Raw genomic sequence first — 14,187 nt, forward strand, 5'->3', positions numbered from 1 at the left:
CTGGCAGCAAATCCGGGTCGTAGCCAAATGCCATTCCTGAGGCTCACCCTGCTCTACACGTGTACCAGTTTCCGCAGCCGGACCTATGGGGACTAGTGTTCAAAATTCCCATTGTTCTAGGTGCATTATTGCAACAGGGAATTTCATTAGCGCAAGCTGTTTTTGAGCTCCAGGCTCAGTACTGCACCTAAGATTTTTGATTAAAACTGCAGTGTGGAAGGAAAGGAGGACCTTTTTCTGCCTCCCCACTTCCAGCTACTCTCTGAAGAGCGGAGAAGAGACCCTCTGAAGAATGTTAGGGGGGTGGGCAGGGGAAGGACCAGACACTGTGGAAAATGAACATAATATTTTATCCACCATTCATTCATTTTCAGCACTGTATTCTTGTTATAAAAAAAGCATGCCTAGACATTCTGTGGTTGCACCCATAACCTTCGGGCTGCCATATGTCCAGATTTTTCTGGACATTACCGGGATTTCAATGGCGGAATGGACATGGGGGTGGTGGGGTTTCTGAAAAGTGACATTTTGTCCTGGATCTTAGGCAAGTCAATTGAAAAATCACTTATTTTGGCGTTCTTGTAAAGAAAAGGCCAACAATTTCGGGGTCTCCCTAAATAAAAGCTCAACAATTTTGGGGTCTCCTTAAAGAAAAAGCTCAACAATTTTGGGTTTTCCCTAAAGAAAAGCTCAATTTTGGGATCTTCCTTTTGAAGAGCTCAATAACTTTCGGGTTGTCCTGGTTTTCACTTTTTGAAATATGGCAACCCTACATAACCTAGGCTTAAAGTGCCATTGAGCGCCTAGCTTTCCTATCTCTGTTTCTATCACTTATGGGAGCGTTCAGGTGCAGGCGCGGCTACGGGACCGGGCCAGCCAGCCAGCAGGCGCGTGGCGAGCTCCCCTTGCCGGCGGCCCTGTCGCACGCCGCGCCTGCACCTGAACCTGAACCCGGGCGCGCGCCGGGGTAGTGGGGGGTGGGGGAAGAGAGGAAAGGCGTCTCCCGGAATCACATGGGCTTCGCCGCCGGTGCCATTGGCTGCGGCCAGTGCGCTGAAGGCGCTTGCAAGGGGGCAGAGAGACCGGCGAAGGGGCGGCCGTGCGTCTTCCTCTTTTTCTTTTTCTTCTTCTTCTTCTTCTTCTCCTCGCCAAGGCCGAAGACGCGCTCCTGGAGTTGTGCGTGGCGGGGTTGCAGCCCGAGCCGGGAGTCGCCGCGGCAGCTCGGCTTCCTGGGGCTCCGCTTTGCCGCCTTTGCTTCTCCCCCTCTCCTCATGGCTCCGCCGCCGGAGTGACCCACTTTTGAGGTGCGTAAAAGCGCGGCGCGTCTGGACATTCCCCGGCGCGCCTTGGCGCGCGGCGCCCGGGGGGAATCCCCGGCGAAACCGCAGCGCCGGCGGTGCCGAGGGTTTTGCGCGCCCCTTTGCAACAGCCCTTGCAAGGCAGCTCGGTGCTGGTATCCCCGAAGGTAGTCTTTGGAGGGCCGAGGCCGGAAAAGAAAGGTTGCCCAACTTGGTTACTTGTAGCCTTATCCTCGCTACTTGCTGGCTGTGCTCGCGCAGGTGAGTAAGTGGGCGAAGGACCGCAGCCTTAGAAATAAGGTTCCAGGGGTGCCAAGTTGAATGACATATTGGGGCAACCCCATCCCACATAATCGATCGCACGCACATCATTCGAATGGCAATGCCCATCAACTGTGGGGTGCCCCGGCTCCCTCAAATATTTTACTTTTGCGGGGAGGGGCGAAGAGATCTCGGCAGCCCCTGGGAGTTGGCTCCTGTGTAAAGTCTTGTTGAACCCACTGAGGTGTCACTTCTGAACAGACTGTAATATTGCTGCGCTCTAAAGTGCCTAGTCAGGCGGGAGACCTCATGCTTTTGTCGTTCAGTCTTTGCCTCTGTGCCGCGCGAGGTCTCTGTCTGCAAAAAATGATGCAGCCTCTCTTGTCCTCAGCTGAACTTCCGGCTGCTGCTAGGGCTGCGTGAGACTTCTAGATTGTCACGGCTTATTTCATAGCCTTCCCCTTCTAAGAGGCCGAGCTTACGCATGGAGGATGCGAAATAATAAAGAGAAGAGGGTCTCTGGCAACGTGCAGAGTGCGCCTTCTCTTTCACAGCATAAAGACGCAGCCAGGTTTCCAGTCTAGGCATTACCTTGTCCTTTAACGTTCTTGCAAATTAAAGGGGGGGGGGGGGTTCAAATTGCCCGGCCATACTTTATGACTGCAATCAGCTTCATTTGCAAGATAAGAGCAGTTATAACAAAATAAATGCTGTATGTTAAACAGCAGCCTTATGCCCCAGATCACTGCACCGGATAAAAATTGAATGCAGTTCCCCATCCCGTTTTGTTTCAGAAAGTCAAACGTCCCAATTGGATTTGGAATCCTTCACCCCCTAGTTTAAATAGGCAGGTGTAAAGGAAGTGTTTTTTGGCACGCTTATTGGAAGGGGAAATGCAGAGCTGGTGTGAGTGGCCCCACAAGAGTGAGAAATGATGCAGGTGCCTAGGAATGATGCATTATGTCTAATGGGCCAAAGAGATCCAAAGCAGATGATGCTGGTTTGTGAGAAATGCTCAGAGCCTTTGCCACTTCACTAGGAAATGATGCATCTTGTTACCAGATCTGATGCTTCCAGCTCATGCTGGCGTTGTGCAGGGCAGTTGGAATGCATCCAGCAGTTTAGCAAGTCTGCTGAAGCTGGGAAGGCTAATATACTCAGATTAAATTCCTTTGTGAAAGTCCTTTGTTCTCTCTCTCTGTCTCTCTCCTCCTCCTCCTCCTCCTCCTGCCAATAGTGACTTGCCTCAGGGACATCAATAAATACAGAGAATAGAATCTGCAGCAGAGAGGAAAAAGGGGTAACTAATTTTGCAGCCGATATGAAAGAAATAATAATGATTGACTGGCAGAAAGGAAGGAGGAGGGTTCATTTCTCCCTGGCTCAGTAACTCTGCTGCAAGAGAACAGGAGGCAGGGCAGAGCTGTGGAAGTGGGAATTCAAGGTGGTTAAGGGCAGAAAGCCTTTTGCCCTTTCATTAAGAGTTGCTCTATTACTGCATGGTTCCTTCCAACATTCATTTATGCCCTGGGAAACAATAGGTTGTTCCACATTGCGAAAATAGGCACGTCAAAAGGCTTGGTTCCTATCCAGTAGCCTGCCCACAATATAGCTGGTTTATAGTGAATAAGTAGTCTGACGCCAAGCTGAAGTCTCAGGCCAAGCTATGCAAGTTCTTTACTCATTCCCATCTTTTTGGGAGATAAAAGAGCTCCATTATCCCTGCTTAGTGTTATACCGGCTAGAAAAGAGAAAGTTGAGGATTTCAGTATGAATTTCTGTCAGGATAAGATGTACCTCTTGGATCTAATTCGACTTTTGGCTAGGCATGTAAGGTTTAGAAATATACTTAATTGCTAGGAGTTACTAGCGTGTGATTGACAATCTGCATTCAATGTGTCTGATGAGGATTTTCTTGGAAATATCGAGGGGTTTTTAAAAATTGATTGGGGCCTAATTTAGTGTGCTATTTGACTTGTATTCCCCCCCAAAAAATATTATTTCAAATACATGGCTTTTGAGGGGTTGAAGTGCTGTTTATGTAGTTTAAATTATATATATTTGAAGGTTTGCTTGGAAATTATTTTGGAATACTTATTAAGTATTTTGGAATATGACAACTCAAGAGCATACACTTCCTTACATTGTTTAAAATTGATATTTTTTTTTAAATCGAGGCACAGAAAAATAAAGCACAATTTTTTGCATGCACAAAACAGCTGTGTGTTTATGTTTGTGCCTGCATCTTTCTAGGAATAGTCATGGCGCAAAATAATGGCACTTTCAGGCTGCCCATTTGGCTGGCATTTCACAGAAAAAACAAAGCAGCAGATGGACTGCTTCTTGCTCCACATCACTGGTGACAATAATTAATGTTGAGGTGCGGCTGGTGGACGTCTAACTATTCCATAGTGCCATTTGTCCACCTATGAGTGTGAGATCGTTTTTAGGATCTTTTGAAGGCTGTTTGTAAAGGCCTGCAAAAAAAAAAAAAGGAAAAAAAAGATGAGAAGCTTGTGGGCAGCAGAAAGTCTGGGGGAAATGGCTGATGCAACACTTCAGTGGTGTTTCTACAATGCCCCCCCCCCATATGCAACACACGTGCAACCTAGAATACATACCGGTACATTGGGTGAGATCAAATGTTGTCTTTGCTTGGGTAGTGGGGGAGCCAGTGTTGTTCCACAAGCTGAATTTTCTGCACAAGTTGAAGTAGTGTCGCAGTAGAAGACAGCATCCGATAGGTTAACATGGTGCAATACTTTCCCCAGCCAAAGCCGTCCGTTGAATTTGGCTGTCGCAAGCGGAATCGCTGTCGCTCTAGCAGCGCTGCCAAAACTGAATCTTATTTGTTGATGTGTGGAGAAATTGCGCTTATAATTTTTATGGATGGAGTGCTCATTCTGTGGGAGCGCTGTTCCCATAGTTATGAAACTTAAAACGGTTATGAAAGCAGATTTTTTGTTTGCTTCTTTGTCTTTCCTTCCCCAAATGGTCAAAAAGAGAAGGAAAGAGGACTTCTAGAGCAAGCGAAGAACAACAGCAAGCGTGATTTTAAAAATACCAATAAGGGTGATATTGTGTGACGGAAATATAAGACACAAACAATTCTGGCTCCAGGATTTGGGGGCTCTTGGGCATGGCGCCATCAATGAAGCCGCTTCACCTGGAAGAATCGGAAACTGCAAACACAATTCTCTACGACTCCGTGAAGTTGAAATGATAGTCCTGTTAAGGCAGCGGATCCTGTGAAATGCCCAAACCTCCACCTTCTGGAGTTGGTTGTATGCATATTATGGTGTCTGAAACTCACTCTGAAAATTGTAGTGTAACCATTGTTGTAGTTTAACCATGGTATATTGCGGCTCTGTTCAATCTGATGGCTTCAGATGTTTTCGACTTCAACTCTCATCATCTCTTGCTGTTGGCCATGCCGACTGCAGAAGATAGGACTTGTCGTCCAAAACATCTGGCTGGCATTAGGTTGGGGAAGGTTGGCCCGCAGGGACATTGCTATCATTTTTTAAAACTTCATCTTTAATCATCTAAATGTGACTACTTAGCCATGATCTACGTTGGTAGCAGTGAGCCGCTACTTGGTTTCCCCTCCTTTCCTTTAGCAGGGTGAATGGTTGGACTATGTGTAATTTAGCTAGATTAAAACATGACAAGGAACACCTGTTTGGATCCTTTTCTCCCAAGATCCCCTGCGTTCCCGGAATTGTCTCTTTAGCAGCAACTTTAATTAATCTGTAATTTCAAGAACTGGTCCCTGAATTTGCTTCTTTTCCTCTTCCCTTATCTAGTCTTGTGCCTCTTAGATTCTGAGCATTTATATAGACCAGACTGTCCAACTTTTCATACCAAGTGGACTGCAGGCTGCACACATGGGGAGGGGGGAGTGAACCCCAAATCTGGTACCTCCCTAGCTCTAACGCTGCCTTTCCAAAGCCTGCTAAGTAAGGTGCTGGGCTTTGGGAAGGAGCTGTGAGGCTCTAGCAGGGTCCTGGAACCCTCCCACTCCGTTCCCAAAGGTGGGAAAGTGCCAACTAGGCTTTAGGAAGGAGGTAGGAAGACTCTGGGACACGGGTGGCGCTGTGGGTTAAACCACAGAGCCTAGGACTTGCCGATCAGAAGGTTGGCGGTTCGAATCCCCATGACGGGGTGAGTTCCTGTTGCTCGGTCCCTGCTCCTGCCAACCTAGCAGTTTGAAAGCACGTCAAAGTGCAAGTAGATAAATAGGTACCACTCTGGCGGGAAGGTAAACGGTGTTTCCGTGCGCTGCTCTGGTTCGCCAGAAGCGGCTTAGTCATGCTGGCCACATGACCCGGAAGCTGTACGCCGGCTCCCTCGGCCAGTAAAGTGAGATGAGTGCTGCAACCCCAGAGTCGGCCATGACTCGACCTAATGGTCAGGGGCCCCTTTACCCTTAGGAAGACTCTGGGACCCTGTCAGAGCCCTCACGCCTCCTTCCCAAAGCCCAGCTTTGGGAAGGCAGTCTGAGGGTGACGGGGGACATCAAATGTTGCCAAGGGCCACCAAAAAGGGGCCTTGAGGGCCACATGTAGCCCTTGGGCCACACATTGAACCACCCTGATATAGACTGCCTTATTTCTTTGCATTATTGTTCATGTGCAGTGTTTGGAAAGTTTAGGTGTTTAATGGATAATTAAAAATAAAATTGCTTTTCACAAGGGCTTCCTTGGTAATGCTGCCACTCTAAGATGTGTGGGCCACCCGGACAGGGCATTCTCTGTGGTAGCCCCTAAATTGCGAATCTTCCTCCCAGCAGAAATGCTTCTGGCTTCTTCATTATACATGTTCCATACTATGCTGAAGACTCACTGCTTGACTCAGGCCTTGGACAGGTGGGATTTTTTAAAATTTTATTTTTTGTGGGATACATCTCTTGTTTTGGTCAATCCGCACTGGGCTGCTTTTCCTTGGAATTGCCTTACTTGCTTTTATAATTGCATGCACAACTGCCTTACTTCTTTTATTTCTTTTTAATTGCTTGATTATAATGCTGCAACAGGGCCCCGGTACCTCATAGCGAAAGGAGGTAAACCTCTTAAAAACAATCAAACCTGCAAACTCGATATCCTTATTGAATTGGACAGGTTTCCGCCTTTAAAGTGTCCTGAGAATTTTATTTTTTTTTTAAATTGGCGCAGGCTTCGTAAAACAACACCAACCTTGAGTCGAAGACTTTCGTCATCTCTGGTGAAGTGGTTTGCTTTAAAAGTCACTGTTGCCCTGAAGAGTCTAGAAGTTCTCCTCCCCCCCACTCCCCCCCCCGCTTTCTTTGTGGCTCCCCCCCCCCCCCTTCTCCTTGATCACATCTGCTGTTTGGTCATTTTCCCTTCTCGCTCTGTGGTGGGTTGCGAGAGGAATTTCTCGCAGTTTCAGAATCCTTAGTCATTGCTCACCCTGGCAGCTGCAAAACAACCCTCTTTCTTGTTACTACGTTACTAGCTTGTTCTTGTTGTTAACGTGCTTTACCAACCCCAGGAGAATTGTCTAGCCCTAATCCCCGAAGATTAGACGGGGTCTTGAGGATTTAGGCTGTGCCTGGACTGATGAACAGCCCGGTTTCATTTTGCAAAGGTTTTTATTGCAGAGTTTACTGACGCCTTCCATTGTGTTTGTGTGCGTTTTCTTCCCTTGTTTGGGTAATAGTGTGACCCCCCCCCCCGGACTATGCACTAATGTTTACCAGGATCTGTCAGAGGCAGAGGAGATTTGATCATTTGCCTCTCCCTGTTCAGAAGATCATTTTGACCCGTGAAGCCCTAACTGCATATTCACTTGACTATCTGATCCGTACACAGTTTTAATAATGAATGGCATTTAGCTTATTAATATTGGATATTGGTATGCATGCTGTATTTTATCTCATCCAGGAGCCTTGCGAATCAACACTTTAAAAGACACTGACAACTTGGCAATATAGATAGACCACACAGCAACCAACAGAGGCAGCCCATTTGCAAAACAAGCAAACGAACCTTATTGCTCTCCCATATTCACGATCACAAAGCATCTGCGTCACGGAATGGGCATAAATATGGCTGCAGTAGCCACAATTCCATTATTCGAGGTTTGCATCCTGACATTTTCATTCCTTGGGAACTAGAGGGTTCTGTCTCCCTCTGAGCTATTTCCAGATGTTCAGAGCACAATTTATGCAGGGCAGATGAACATCACAGTAGCACCAAATCGATACTGACAGGCAAGCTGTGCACGGAGATGTAAAGTTTTTACCTGCACATGGCTTCAGGTGCTCAATGTGAAATTACCTTCCTGAAAAGTGTTGGAATCAAGCCTTTTCAGAAGTTTTAAGTGTGTGCTTCAGTGTGGCGCCTGATAGGGGGATACCTCATTTTCTCATGACGTTTGGGTGTGAGGGGTGTTAGGGGAGAGATAGAACCTCTGGTGGGGGACACATCATGTTCCTTCTAGGGTAGTTTGTCCACCTTTGGTCCCCACCCTGAACTCAGATCTCACCTGTGGCTTGTGGGAACAGCTTCCACTGTCCAGCTAAACGAGGTGAGGGTAGCCAATGGGTCTGAAACGTTTGGTAAGTTAGGGACTTCCCCTGCATGCGAAAACAGGCTCTGGTAGATTGAGCAAACAAGACCAATAATGAGTCCAGCAGTCAAGAATGTTGTTTCTGCAATTGCTGTAGGGGGCAGTGAGGGGCAGATGGGGCTTGTCATCCTGGGAATGTAGCCCATCTAGGACAGACTTCCTCAACCTCAGTCCTCCAGATGTTTTTGGCCTACAACTCCCATGATCTCTAGCTAGCAGGACCAGTGGTCAGGGATGATGGGAACTGTAGTATCAAAACATCTGGAGGGCCGAGGTTGAGGAAGCCTGATCTAGGATAAGGAAAACTCTGATCCTAAACTTCTTCTACCTTGTGGGATATCTTTGGGAGAAGAAAAAGATAAGGAGTAAACACTACACAAATCCAGAATGGAGTCTCTAAGATGGTTGGGTGGCACCTTGTACGCCTCCTTCCAGCAACTCCCGCAGCCAATAAGTTATTAAGTGTTTGGGACAAGTACAGGCATAATCTATCCAGTTAAATTTCACATAGCTGCATTGATACATGGGCTTTGCTTCTGTTCTAATAGTATGTTAAATTCCTTTGAGTTGTGGAAAACATAGGCAACGTCATCTATCCAAATTATAGAATGGATATGTGAACTCAAGAGAATGTCTGTCCAGTAGGGAACCTCCATGGTCTAAATTTTTACAGCTGAGATTATATATTTGAGAACTAGTTGATTAAATCAAAATAACAAATATGGGGTGAAGAGATAGGCATTCATTCCAAAGTTCAGCAGATGTGGTCTGAACATTTATTTGCTGCATTCTGAGGTGTTCTTTTTCCAGGACAGAAAAAAAAAATGTTCAGACTGCTCCCATCAATCTTGGAATGTCTGCCTTGTCTGTCTTCACTCTTAAAAAGTTTTGAAAATAACGCTGGGTGGGTGAGCTCATAAATTTTGGGGTTTTTTATTATTATTTTAGAGTTCAGCAGGGAAATGGAGGAAGTCAAGAATTATATGATGAATGCAGACCTATCTGAAATTGATATGGGATCTATTTGGTAGTACAGTAATAACTCCTGATATATATATATTCATTGTTGGGTCCACTGCAAGGGGGAGGAAGAAACTGCTGACTCCAGAACCCTGCTGCTGCTCCCACCCACCCCGTGGCTGCTACTTACAGTGCAAAATGCCTGTTGACCGCATTCATTCAGTTAATTAATTACCAAGCCTCATTTAGCCCCAACTTCTGCACAATGTGTTCAGGTGTTTGGAGGAATTAGGGTGCATTAATCTGATATGTTTGCTGTGGAATAGTGTTCTGTGCCTAAACAGGGCCAATTAAGTTGTATCTTAGCCGCTTCTCTTCTGATGGCACCACCAAAATGCTCAAGCAGGCAAGTTACATAAATACCTAGAAACACATGAGCTTTCCTTGTGTTGTAAATAGCTGCTGTGCGGTGCAGGTTCCTCCAGTTGGGACTGTGATGGCGGCAAAAGGTTAAAGCTCCCCTTCACTTACCATGCCAGCTGTTGGTTTTGGAAAGAAAGACAGCCATGCAAGGCCAAACTGTTTAACACTTTTCATTTGTCCCTTGGCTAGGTAAAGGTAAAGGGACCCCTGACCATTAGGTCCAGTCGTGACCGACTCTGGGGTTGCGGCGCTCTTCTCGCTTTATGGGCCAAGAGAGCCGGCGTACAGCTTCTGGGTCATGTGGCCAGCATGACTAAGCCGCTTCTGGCGAACCAGAGCAGCGCACGGAAACGCCGTTTACCTTCCCGCTGGAGCGGTACCTATTTATCTACTTGCACTTTGATGTGCTTCCGAACTGCTAGGTGGGCAGGAGCAGGAACTGAGCAATGGGAGCTCACCCCGTCGCGGGGATTCGAACCGCCGACCTTCTGATCGGCAAGTACTAGGCTCTGTGGTTTAGCCCACAGCGCCACCCGCGTCCCTTGGCTACCTTACATTTATTTCCTCCTCCCGCCAGCCCTGCAGCACAAATAGCAGCCTGGGGTGTGTGTGAGTGGTTATGATTAGCACCAAGGGTTAAATGCTCTTTTGCCCAGCACCATTGCTTGGATCATGTTGGCAACTTCCTGCGCTTGCATTTCAGTAATAAACCAAATAATCTTGGAATAGCTCGGTCTGTAGAGCATGAGACTCTTAATCTCAGGGCCATGGGTTTGTGTCCCATGTTGAGTGAAATATTCATGAATTGCAAGGCGTTGAAAAGATGACTCTTGCCGCCCCTTCCAATACATAGAATGTTATTCTATGAAATGTTGGGAAATGCAGTCTCTGATCTCCATGCTGTGTGTTGTTTGGCCCTCCCAGAAGATGCATTGATTACAGAGCTTTATTTCTGGGTTGGGAGTGTCTGCTATAACTGAACTTTGTTGGAGAACGTTGTCAACAATGTTGAGATTTTAACTATGAAGAATCTTCTTGTGTTCTTGGCACAGATTTGTCTCGCAAGTTAAGTTGGCAGTCCGGTGCTGTGAGTAAGGCTCATTTCCACATCACTAATTTTAACTGACGTGGCCTTTCTCTCCCTGTCATGCCAAAAAGTTGCTTTCATACAAAGGAATCAAAGGTCCTTTTGAAGTGCGGCACCTCTGTGTTCTTTGCGGCGGCATTTTCCAGGTCTTGCAAACTGTCAAAGGGGACGGGCAACCAAACAGCTGGGAAAGTCTGCCAGAGAGGACCTTCATCTTGCAACTGTGCAAAAGCTCTAGGGGTCTGAAAATTTCTTTGAGGAAGTAGGTTATATCTCTTGGAAGTTCCTGGAGAAGAGTAGGCAAGTTATTTTGCAATTCATCTTTAAAGGAACAGAAAAACCAGTACAAAATAAGCACCGCTGCACCAAGTCTCGCTTTGACAGGATTCAGGAAAGATGCCTTCCGTTTTAGTATATTAATGAGAATAAGCCTTAGCTTAAGCATTGCCATCTGCAACTCCCTCTTTCTTTACCTGACTCCTGTTTCACAGAAGAGAAGAAAGTTTTGTGGGGAAAGAAGCGTAAGCTTTGTTGGCTACAAGGAAGATATATAAATTAAAACAGATGCTGATAGTATATTTTTTGAAGTATTTGATGCATTGACTCATTTATGCTATGCAGCCCTGTTAGTGACTTAAGAATCTAGGAAGTACAGGTGAGCTATCTATTTAGGACTGAGAAGATCATATCAAAATACCCTGAGCTAGAAGGCTACCAATAGTTTAGTTTGGTATATCTGATGAATGGTGGTAATTTTTAAAAATTAATTAATTAATTAATAATTGCATATCATTGTCACAGTTTTGATGGGTGTAAAATTTATACCCCGCCCATCTGGCTGGGCTTGCCCAGCCACTCTGGGCAGCTTCCAGCAAAATATTAAAAATATTAAAATACCGTAAATACATCAAACATTAAAAGCTTCCCTAAACCGGGCTGCCTTCAGATGTCTTCTAAAAGTCTGGTAGTTGTTCTCTTTGACATCTGGTGGGAGGGCGTTCCACAGGGCGGGTGCCACTACTGAGAAGGCCCTCTGCCTGGTTCCCTGTAACTTTGAGTCCTTATTCCATAAAACTGGTGCAACTTCTCTTCTTGCAGGTGGTTTTTGAATTTATAACAATGACGGCCAGAAACTTTATTACTGAAAACTGCATTTGTTGGTGTTCCAACAAGAGCTATTGAAAAGTATTTTGGGAGCCTCACGATACCTCTGAAGGCAATGGAGTGAATAGAAGGCTTTCTGAATGTCCCCTAGTAGATGCTAATCCAGCAACCTCCAGCTACGTTAGTTACTCTACTGTCGTTTAAGACATTGGCCGGGTTGGCATGTTATATTAAACCATAGTTAATGTTCAACAGCGGTTTAATGTTAAAGAGCAGTGTGATGGTTCTGCTCAAAAGTCCCATCTTTGCTCCTCTCTCAGCTTCTGGCTGTGCCAGGAGCAGCAAACAACAGGCTTGTTGTGCTGTCCGAACCTGGGCTCATGGTTTGTTCCTCTCCAACCATGGAGCGACCAACATTTCCTCTTGGCTTATTGCTCATAGATTGTTTGGGGGGGGGGAAGAAACCATGAGCTGGGTTGGCACAACACACCAGGCCAAGGTTCGTGGTAGCTGTTCCCAGCAGGAGAGGAGTGGAGCCGGGAGTTTTGAACAGCCTGCACCAGCCTGCTCCTTGTTCATGTTAACACCATAGTTAAATGTTAACTGTAGCTTCATGCAGGGTGGAGAATCTTTTGCTCCCATCAGTCCCAGACAGCATGGCCCATGGCCAGGGATGATGGGAGTTGTAGTTCAGCAATATCAGGAGAGCCAGATGTTTTAATGTGACATTTGACCATGGCAAAGGATTTATGTTTGTGCAGTGTGCCTTCTCTGTCCCTCCCTCCCTCCCTCTGTGCATGTCTTCTTCAAATCTGTTCCAGAAAGTTGGGGGGAACCCCCAGAACAGATTTAAGGAGATGGAGAAAGTCCTGTGGCACAAGCATAAATCCTCTCTCTGACAGGACAGTTGCTTAGTGCTCTGTTGGATATAACCTGTTTATTTGGAGAGTACAGTGGTACCTCTGGATACGAACGGAATCCGTTCCAGAGCCCCGTTCGCATCCTGAAGTAAACGTAAGACGCGTCTGCATGTGCACGGGTTGCGTTTCGCCGCTTCCGCGCGTGCGCGTGACGTCATTTTGAGCATCTGTGTATGCGTGAGTGGCGAAACCTGGAAGTAACGTGCTCCGTTACTTCCGCGTCGCCGCGGAGCGCAATCCAAAAATACTTAACTTGAAGCTACTTCAACCCGAGGTATGACTATAATGTTGTTGGCGCCCATCTGTCTCGAGAAAAAATCACATGCTCTGGCAGGGGTGAAGCCAAACAGCTACATTAGCAGTACAGTGGTACATCAGTTTAGAGAGGCTTCAGGTTACGGACTCCGCTAACCCAGAAATAGTACCTCAGGTTAAGAACCTTGCCTCAGGATGATAACAGAAATTGCATGGCGGCGGCGCGGTGGCAGTGGGAGGCCCCATTAGCTAAAGTGGTACCTCAGGTTAAGAACAGTTTCAGGTTAAGAACGGACTTCCAGAACAATACGTTTGGCACCAGCTTGTCTACAGGAGTTGCCAGAAGGAGGCGTACAAAGCGTCATCCAACCATCTTAGGGACTCCATTCTGGATTTGTGTAGTGTTTACTCCTTAGCCTTTTCTTCTCCCAAAGATATCCCACAAGGCATTGCAGGTTTAGGATCAGCCCCATCTGCAAAACTTCCTTATGAATAAACATGCATAACATTGTGCTTTAATGTTCTCTTGTGCGACTTCTATATAGTGAGACCACGCAAGTCCTTGAAACATGAAAAATTAGGTGTGAAATGTTGGGGCATTCCAGTTGTCTCATAACTGGATTTGTAGATCAGTCCGTAACATTGGTCTTTATTTGCCATTTACATACCATATCTTGTATTGATAACCATAAAACTCTGTATGTACATCAAGGAGCTTCTGACATCCTTTGCTTTTGTTCTGTTGGTTCAAGCAATGTTAACCTGGATTTTGCTAATTAGAAAAAGAAGAAGAAGCTGCGTTTGAGAGAACGTGGTTTGTATAAGCATCGCTTACAAGGTTGACCATGGCCATAATTTCTGAAAAACGCTCTTTTGCTCACGGTTAGCACCTGAGTGTAAACAGTTTCACAAGAGCAAATCTATTGAGGTTGTTTTCATTAGACTGTCTGTCTATTCTTGGAATGTCTGAAATGTCCTAAGATCTGCTGACAGTAAATTGTGCATGCATGGTTTTCAACATTGGCCTCAGATCACAAACAATAAGTCCAGTGTAGGAATCTATTATAATATTGAGCAAATAAATTGTTCTGAAAACAAGAGAGCAGAAAAGAAAACGTCCCTTAACACTCTCTGTTAACATGCGGTTTTGGGGTGGGGGTTTTTTGCTACAGATTTTACATTGGCTCCTTTTAATCAGGTTGCTTCAATGAACATTTTTGTCATGTTACCGTATTTTTCGCTCTGTAAGACGTACCAGACCACAAGACGCACCTAGTTTTGGGAGGAA

The 14,187-nt window shown here is 46.0% G+C and overlaps 2 protein-coding genes across 2 annotated transcripts in view; one reads left to right on the forward strand and one right to left on the reverse strand.

The window, feature by feature from the left end:
* The window catches only part of KYAT3 (kynurenine aminotransferase 3), a 339,782-nt gene that overhangs the window by 126,234 nt on the left and 199,361 nt on the right, over positions 1–14,187 (reverse strand). The window lies entirely within an intron of this gene.
* LRRC8D (leucine rich repeat containing 8 VRAC subunit D) overlaps positions 1,096–14,187 on the forward strand; it is a 74,840-nt gene continuing 61,748 nt past the window's right edge. The window contains exon 1 of the mRNA XM_079981297.1: positions 1,096–1,304. The gene's annotated coding sequence lies outside the window, so the exon portion shown is untranslated. The remainder of the gene's footprint in view (positions 1,305–14,187) is intronic.

The sequence above is a fragment of the Podarcis cretensis genome (genome assembly GCF_951804945.1).
Source record: "Podarcis cretensis genome assembly, chromosome: 6".
In the NCBI taxonomy this organism is placed as follows: Eukaryota; Metazoa; Chordata; class Lepidosauria; order Squamata; family Lacertidae; genus Podarcis; species Podarcis cretensis.